Source organism: Diplotaxodon limnothrissa, linkage group LG16 (assembly GCF_057381915.1).
Source record: "Diplotaxodon limnothrissa isolate DT_005_m linkage group LG16, D_limnothrissa_male_GT1.1, whole genome shotgun sequence".
Classification (NCBI taxonomy): domain Eukaryota; kingdom Metazoa; phylum Chordata; class Actinopteri; order Cichliformes; family Cichlidae; genus Diplotaxodon; species Diplotaxodon limnothrissa.
The window spans coordinates 29,447,223-29,455,622 of record NC_140611.1 but is presented as its reverse complement, the minus strand read 5'-3'; the positions used below and the strand labels follow the sequence as shown (position 1 = coordinate 29,455,622).

The window sequence follows — 8,400 nt, the reverse complement described above, 5'->3', positions numbered from 1 at the left end:
AATAAAATAGTTTACCTTTTTAAGGTGTCATTTCACACTTCCAACAAGAGAACATTACATTTGTAGAAATTAGTGTCACAGTAAAAAGAAGACTGTCTGTCGACTGTCTCCCTCAAAGAGTATGTCACCAGAGGTTTATATACCCTTTGGGTTAACGGCATTACGCAGTTAGCTTGAAGTGGTGCATCAAGCTAGGGATGCTTTCATTTCTTGTTTTTTTTTCTTGTTTTTTTTTTCATTTACTTTTGAAAATACAATTTCTGCACTTTTTTCACACATACAACAGAAATTGTTTTGCCATATATGTTTCATTTTATAATATGAATGAATGGATGAGAATTTTTTTGAGGGGGCGTTTTTGCATCTTTTGCGGATTTGCACGTGCAACGACTAGCGTTCAGCGTTGGGTTACGCCGCCAAACCCCGTTAGTATGTACTGTGGTTACATTTCTTTACAGAAAACAAATGTAGCCTAAACAGTAACAAGTTATCTTTAAGGTTCTTATGTTTGGCTCTCACAATTTCTAAAAGGAAGTCAGCCGGTACATCAGCCCCCTCATCAGTAACATCAAGTCACTGTTGTCACGTCTGCTTTATTTATAGCTTAGAGCACATCTGAACAACAGAATTTGCCCCAAAGTGCTATCGAGACAGGCACATTTAGATGCCAGCTCTCCATAACATACAGTTTCAAAATATACGAAAAGCTGAAAGGTGTGTTTTGTGATTTAGTGATCACAGAGATTTAGTCATCATTGAAATTTGTTCAGAACTTGCATGTTGATGATAATTCTCATAAATCATTAAACACTCCTTTTCACTATATAAGCTTATTTATAGGTTAAAAGGATTGGTATCTCTATTGGTATTGCCAATGCCCTCCCTGTATTTACTTGATATTGGATCAATATCAAAATTTGCAGTATAGAACACCACTGGTCACATGTTGGTGCAGAACACACCACCAAGAATCAAACCACGACTCAAATATTACACCTGTTGTTGCATCCCTTCACTGGCTCCCAGTGAAATTCAGAATCCACTTTAAACCCTGTTAGTAACATATAAAGCTCTCACAGCAAATTCAAAAGTGTTAAATGTTTTGGTGTTAATAGTCTTCTTGCAAAAGTAGAGTTAATTTTACTCTAAGTAGAGTCACATTCTTTCAATGTAACTCTGAGGTGTAAAATGATAGTAGTTAAAATCGAGTGTTAAAAATGAGTGTTTCTCTGTCAAATCTGGAGGTGTTACAATGGAAACATTAACTCTTGACCTCTTAACTCTGAACTCCTACAGGGGCTATGACACCAACAGAGTAAATTCACAGACTCCGCCCCCAGCACCATAGCCTCCAACCGAAGCTGAAGTGAAGCTGTTTCAGAACATTTTGCTCTACATATTTGAGTTGTTTGCCATGCTTGGTAAGTCACTTTTTCAAAGACTGTTTCAATTATTATTATTATGAGCTTTTACTTCTGTGGCTCTTTGGAGTTGAGACAAAGCTGTGTGAAAGGTATTAGCCATGTTGCTCGGTGATAGCATAATATTCTGTTTTAGCTAGCTGAAAGGTATTGTTTGCGGGCAAATACCACAGCCTTGAAAAAAAGCTTGCATGTGAATTTTCAGTCAAACCTTTGGTCAAATACACCTAAAACAATGTCTAGAATGTGAAATTTTGGTATAATGGTGCTACTTGAAGCCTGAAAACGATCGCCCATAAAAAAAAAATAATAATAAAATTAAAAATAAAAAATTAAAAAAAAACCACACACACGAGCAAACAGCAGTAGCTGACGTCCTGACTGGGTTCTACGTTAGCATAGATCCCTCCAGAGTTTTGTGCACACGGTTTAGGTAAAAATTAAAAAGATTGAGGTTTTACATTTAGTTCAGTATTGCCTGTTGCCTGTGTCTTTGTCTTTTGGGAAAATACTTTACACAAGTAATGGCTCAAAGAGGATTTTTTTTTTTTTTTTTTTAAACTGTGCTGCAATTGTTTACTGGATTATTTGTGCCATTAATTAATGTCAACTAATTTTTATTCAATCTCCGCACAGGATATGCTTGTGAAGATGGAATATGGGGGAGAGCAGAAGTGCGTTGAAGTTCCACAAAGGGATGAATGAAGGACATGCATATTGTATTGAAGAAATAAGTGATGAGAATGCTGTTATTTGCATTTACCAGATCACCCATGTCAGACCTTTTGATAAAAAAAATTCTAATGAAAGTGAGAACATGTGTACACAGCAAATCCAGCATGTCCAAATTAACACTGTCGGATTTGATTTCAACACTATTAAAGTGTCTATATGGGTCCACACCAGAGAGTGTTAATTTAACTCTTTTGGAGGGTTGGTACGTTAACTCTGATTTAGTGTTAAACACCAAATCTGTCTGGAGTTGATAATTTAACACTTGGTGTTAAGAGTTTATATATTAACTACGTAAGAGTTATCTTCTAATTAATTCTAAAAAGCGGGAATTTTACTGTTCTGAACTTCTAGAAATTTCTTTTGGAAATAAACATTTACTAAAAAGACGCAATGGTTTTTGAAAAACATTTATTCTGAACTGTGCACCACAATTTCAAAACATTTTCTGAAAGATGTAACAGTGTACATGTTCTCACTTTCATTAGAATTGTGTTTATCAAAAGGTCTGACATAGGTGAGCTGGTAAATGCAAATAACAGCATTCTCAACACTTATTTCTTCAATACAATATGCATGTCCTTCATTCATCACTTTGTGGAACTTCAACGCACTTCTGCTCTCCCCCATATTCCATCTTCACAAGCATATCCTGTGCGGAGATTGAATAAAAATTAGTTGACATTAATTAATGGCACAAATAATCCAGTAAACAATTGCAGCACAGTTTTAAAAAAAAAAAAAAAAAAAAAAAAGGAATCCTCTTTGAGCCATTACTAGTGTAAAGTATTTTCCCAAAAGACAAGGACGCAGGCAACAGGTAATACTGAACTAAATGTAAAACCTCAATCTTTTTAATTTTTACCTAAACCGTGTGCACAAAACTCTGGAGGGATCTATGCTAACGTAGAATCCAGTCAGGACGTCAGCTACTGCTGTTTGCTCGTGTGTTTTTTTTTTTTTTTTTATGGGCAATCGTTTTCAGGCTTCAAGTAGCACCATTATACCAACATTTCACATTCTAGACATTGTTTTAGGTGTATTTGACCAAAAGTTTGACTGAAAATTCACATGCAAGCTTTTTTTCAAGGCTGTGGTATTTGCCCGCAAACAATACCTTTCAGCTAGCTAAAACAGAATATTATGCTATCACCGAGCAACATGGCTAATACCTTTCACACAGCTTTGTCTCAACTCCAAAGAGCAACAGAAGTAAAAGCTAATAGAAATAATTGAAACAATCTTTGAAAAAAATGACTTACCAAGCATGGCAAACAACTCAAATATGTAGAGCAAAATGTTCTGAAACAGCTTCACTTCAGCTTCGATTGGAGGCTATGGTGCTGGGGGCGGAGTCTGTGAATTTACTCTGTTGGTGTCATAGCCCCTGTAGGAGTTCAGAGTTAAGAGGTCAAGAGTTAATGTTTCCATTGTAACACCTCCAGATTTGACAGAGAAACACTCATTTTTAACACTCGATTTTAACTACTATCATTTTACACCTCAGAGTTACATTGAAAGAATGTGACTCTACTTAGAGTAAAATTAACTCTACTTTTGCAAGAAGACTATTAACACCAAAACATTTAACACTTTTGAATTTGCTGTGTACTGTTACATCTTTCAGAAAATGTTTTGAAATTGTGGTGCACAGTTCAGAATAAATGTTTTTCAAAAACCAGTCTTTTTAGTAAATGTTTATTTCCAAAAGAAATTTCTAGAAGTTCAGAACTGCTTTTTAGAATTAATTAGAAGAACTCTTACGTAGCTAAACTAAAATACTCTTGAGAGTTAATATATAAACTCTTAACACCAAGTGTTAAATTATCAACTCCAGACAGATTTGGTGTTTAACACTAAATCAGAGTTAACGTACCAACTCTCCAAAAAGAGTTAAATTACCACTCTCTGGTGTGGACTCATATAGACACTTTAATAGTGTTGAAATCAGATCCGACAGTGTTAATTTGGACATGCTGGATTTGCTGTGTGCATGAACAGGCCCATACTTATAAGCTCATCTATATAAGACCTTATCACTGCAGCAGGGCTCTCCGATCCACTAACTAGAGTCTCCTAACTGTCCCACACTCTAATTTTAAACCCCGAGCTGACAGTGCTTTTTCATCTTTGGCATTTAAAAAAAAAAAAAAAAAAACCTGGAACAGCATTCCTTAGCTTTATTTGGGAATGTCTGACCGCATGGTTGATTATGTGTCTTTATATCTGTATGCTAAAACATGTCAAGGTTCTTTATTTGTCACATGCATAGTTATACAAGTATAACACACAGTGAAATGTAGCCTGACACGCTCCTCGACATGTGCAAAAAAATTGTCAGATTAAGGCTGTGTGCAGGTAGGAGTGGAAGTAGAAGGACCCAAAGTGCAGACACTCGGAGGCGGAAAGTAACTCAAACTCAGCTTTTTATTGCTGGATGGCAAAAAGTGGCAAAACATAACAAAAATACAAATAACCTTACATGACCAGGCAGACGGACCACACAGCATAAATGAGAGTAGATCACGACACAGACACAAAGAAACACAGGGCTTAAATACATAGAGGGAGCAATCAGGGAATGGGTAACAGGAGGGAAACACAGGTGGGGCAAATCAGGCCTAACGAGACAAGGGGAAGCAAAACCAGACACATTAACATCAGACATGGACTTTCAAAGTAAAACAGGAAACATAACACAGACTCACAGGCAGGCACTATAACAAAGGGAACAGAGACGTGGGACCAGGGCAGACACAGACACTGACTGGACGTGGGGATACAGCAGACAGGGGAGACAGCAACTATGGAACACAGACAGAAAACCAGAACACTAAAACTCTAACCAAACCCCACCCAGAGAATCTTAACTAAGAATAATCCTAAAACCCGTAAAACAAAGCTAGAATATAATGAAATAACAAAATCAAAGAACCAAAAACACAAAACACTGGGTCAACGACCCAGGGACCCTAACACATGTATCTGTGGCTTTTATTCAAAATGTGAAGCACTTTGTAATTCTGTTTTGAAAATTGCTGTATAAGTAAATTCACTATTATTAATAGTTACTTACTTAACCTCTGGTTTTATTGTTGCATGTTTATATAGAATGAGTATCTAGTTGGATACCCAATTTCTAACATTTTATGGCCAAGTATAATAAGCTCAGTTTCATATCAATTTAGAATCACTAAAATATGGTATGTGGCATTCATTGATAGATAGAGCTAGTTATAATTTTCATAGCACTGATAATGTATGATATGCTTAAGAGAAACGTGGAATATAAAAAGAATTTGTCCTACCACAGAACCATGTGGAACTCTATCATTACCCTTAGAGTGTGAATAGGACTCCACATTTTCATGAACAAATTCCAGTCTGGTAGATAGATATGATTTAAGGCACTGCAGCCTAGTACTTGTAATACCTATGGTACTCTCAAATTGCTGTGATAAAATATTATGGTCAACATTATCAAACACTGCACTGACATCTAAAAGAACGAGCACAGAGATGATTCCGCTGTCAGAGGCCATAAGAACATAATTTTCAATCTTTACTAATGCTGTTTTTTGTACTGTGATGTTCTGAAGCTTGATTGAAACTCTTCACAAACCATTACTCTGCAGATGATCAGTTAGCTTTCATCATCATTTACTACTACTAAACTACTATTTCAAGAATTTTTCCACTAAAAGAAAGGTTGAAGGTTAAAATTAGCTATTACCTATAATTAGCTAAGACAGGTGGGTCAAGTTTAACTACTGCTAACCTGTGGTAAGCAGCCCACTAACAGAGACAGACTGATCATATTTCAGGTTGTTTCATATATAAAGAAAAAGGTGTAGGCATCATAAACACAAGATTTGCCACAAAAAAAGTCTTTCTGTTTCAAAATATAATGGGGTCATAAATCATTTATGTATGTAGAATCATAGTCTTCCAAATGATCATCATTCATACTAGAACAACCTTAAAATATGTTTTCTAATTTCTGGTAATTTAAGGCCATACACAAGAGGATTTAAAGCTGGAGGAATCACAACAAACACCAGTGATAAAATGACAGCTATAAATGGATTAGTCACTTAAAGATTATTCCGGCTCAAGGCAACATCACAAAATCCAGCAATAGAATAAATCACAAATGAAATTGTGTGTGGCAGACAGCTCTCTAATACCTTACCCTTAAATTCTGCTGAGCTTCTCCAGCAAATAGACACAATTCGTAAATAGGTGTAGAGGATATAAAAGAGGGGAAGGAGAATTGTGGCTACAGTCAAAAGCATACCTACAACATTGTTGACAGTAGGGCTGCCACGATTTGTCGACTAGTCACGATTACGTCGACTATCAAAATCGTCGACGACTGATTTAATAGTCGACGCGTCGTTTGAAGCTTTGTAAGATCCCAAAAGACGCAGGAATAAGTAGCAGGATTTAAGAGTGTAATAACGGACTGAAACAGAAGATGGCAGCACTGCATGTACAAGGATGCCAGCTGCCATTAAACCCCGAAGAAGAAGAAGAAGAAGAAGAAGAAGAAGCAGCTGTGTCCCAGAATTCATAGGGCGGCCCAGCTTAGTTTCCAACAATGGTGGCAGCTAGTTAGTTTTAATATTACTCTTATTATTCTTTCTGGGTCACAAAATAAACGTTTAACATATTTTCAGGCGAGAATGTAGCTGTGTAAACCTCAAATATCGGCTCAGTTTATCAGGACACCACATATTTTCAAAAGCGCTCCGACGTTTTCGGAGACGTCTGTTACCCACTAGCTCGATAGCTAGCCGGGGGCTAGGTCACTAGCGCGGTGAGAACACCGGACTCCCGGCAAATTGTTTTCAAACCCACCGCCGTCTTTCGCTACTCAGGTTAAATATATGAGTCACTTAGATAAATTAAAAATGTTGTTGTTTGGCTTTTTTTTTTTTTTTTGTATTTTATTTGTTCCTGAGTAAATCGGTTTGTCTGAGATTAAAGTTATAGTTTTTACACAGCTGAATAAACGTCAAGCAGACAGCTGATTATCAGAAGTGTGAGATGCTGGAGAATATACTCCGTTGTCCTGTTATATTTTAGATAGCAAGGAGTTTATTAAACTTCACCGAAACAATCTGCAAATTTCATTAAAATTTAATAAACTATCATCTTGTCTTTATTTTTAGTTAGCACCTTAAAAGCTTAAAGCTGTAAGCTAATGATAGTTATATAAGAGCAGATGCTGCTGGTGCAATAAGCTGTAGTTTTACGTCCAGTGGATGATGATCTGATTAGTCGACTAATCGCATAAATAATCGGTGACTAGTCGACTATCAAAATAATCGTTTGTGGCAGCCCTAGTTGACAGCAGTGTTAACACAAGACAATTTGACTACATTCCAGTTAGCACAGAACACTTTGTGGATCTCATTACCACATAAAGGAAGTGTGGCAGACAAACAAAGACATGCTGCAAGAGAAAATGCAGGAAAAATCCAAGCCAGTGCTGTCAACTTCACAACAGTTTCAAGAGTCATCTTTGTGTGATAGTGTAAAGGAAGGCAAACAGCTATGTATCTGTCATAAGCCATAATACTGAGAACAGTCAGTTCACAGGATGCATATGAGTAAATTACATAGATCTGAGTGAAACAAGCAGGATGTGAGATCAAATGAGTGTCAGACAGAAGGTCCATGAGAAATCTGGGGAAGAAACCTGAAGACCCATACAAAGCATTAACAGATAAACATGCAATGAAAATATACATGGGCTCATGTAATGTTGTTTGTTGGGATATTACCACTATCATGAGAAGATTAGTAAAGATGGTAAAGATGAAGAGCAGAAGACAAAAAATAAAGGCTATAAAGCGGTAATGTCCAATGTTTGCAAACATGGTGAAGCGAAAGTAAAATGACAGAGTGCTGTTTTCCATTTCACTTCATAGAGTCAGTGACACGGAAATCATTTCTTAGTTTGGTATGGTCTGAGAAACAATGGTCTTAATGACAGCATCTGTGGAAAAGGAACATGGAAACAGCTGTGTTATAAAATACGGTCAATACATTAATCATAACTGGTATCTCCATACCTACCAGACTATGGTTCATTCACTACTTCAGTCACTACACTACTTTTAGCTTTGTTTTGCTCATAAAATAGGTTGTTGGTCACATTTGTAGACACCACACAACAACATTAGGTGATAGGAGGAGTTTTGTAATGTTGTTGACTCCATACATCATCGTTGACTCCATA

At 36.6% G+C, this 8,400-nt stretch overlaps 1 pseudogene; it reads right to left on the bottom strand.

The window, feature by feature from the left end:
- Positions 1-6,121: 6,121 nt before the first annotated feature.
- On the bottom strand, positions 6,122-8,077 carry LOC146616411 (olfactory receptor 6N2-like; annotated as a pseudogene).
- Between the last annotated feature and the right edge of the window lie 323 nt (positions 8,078-8,400).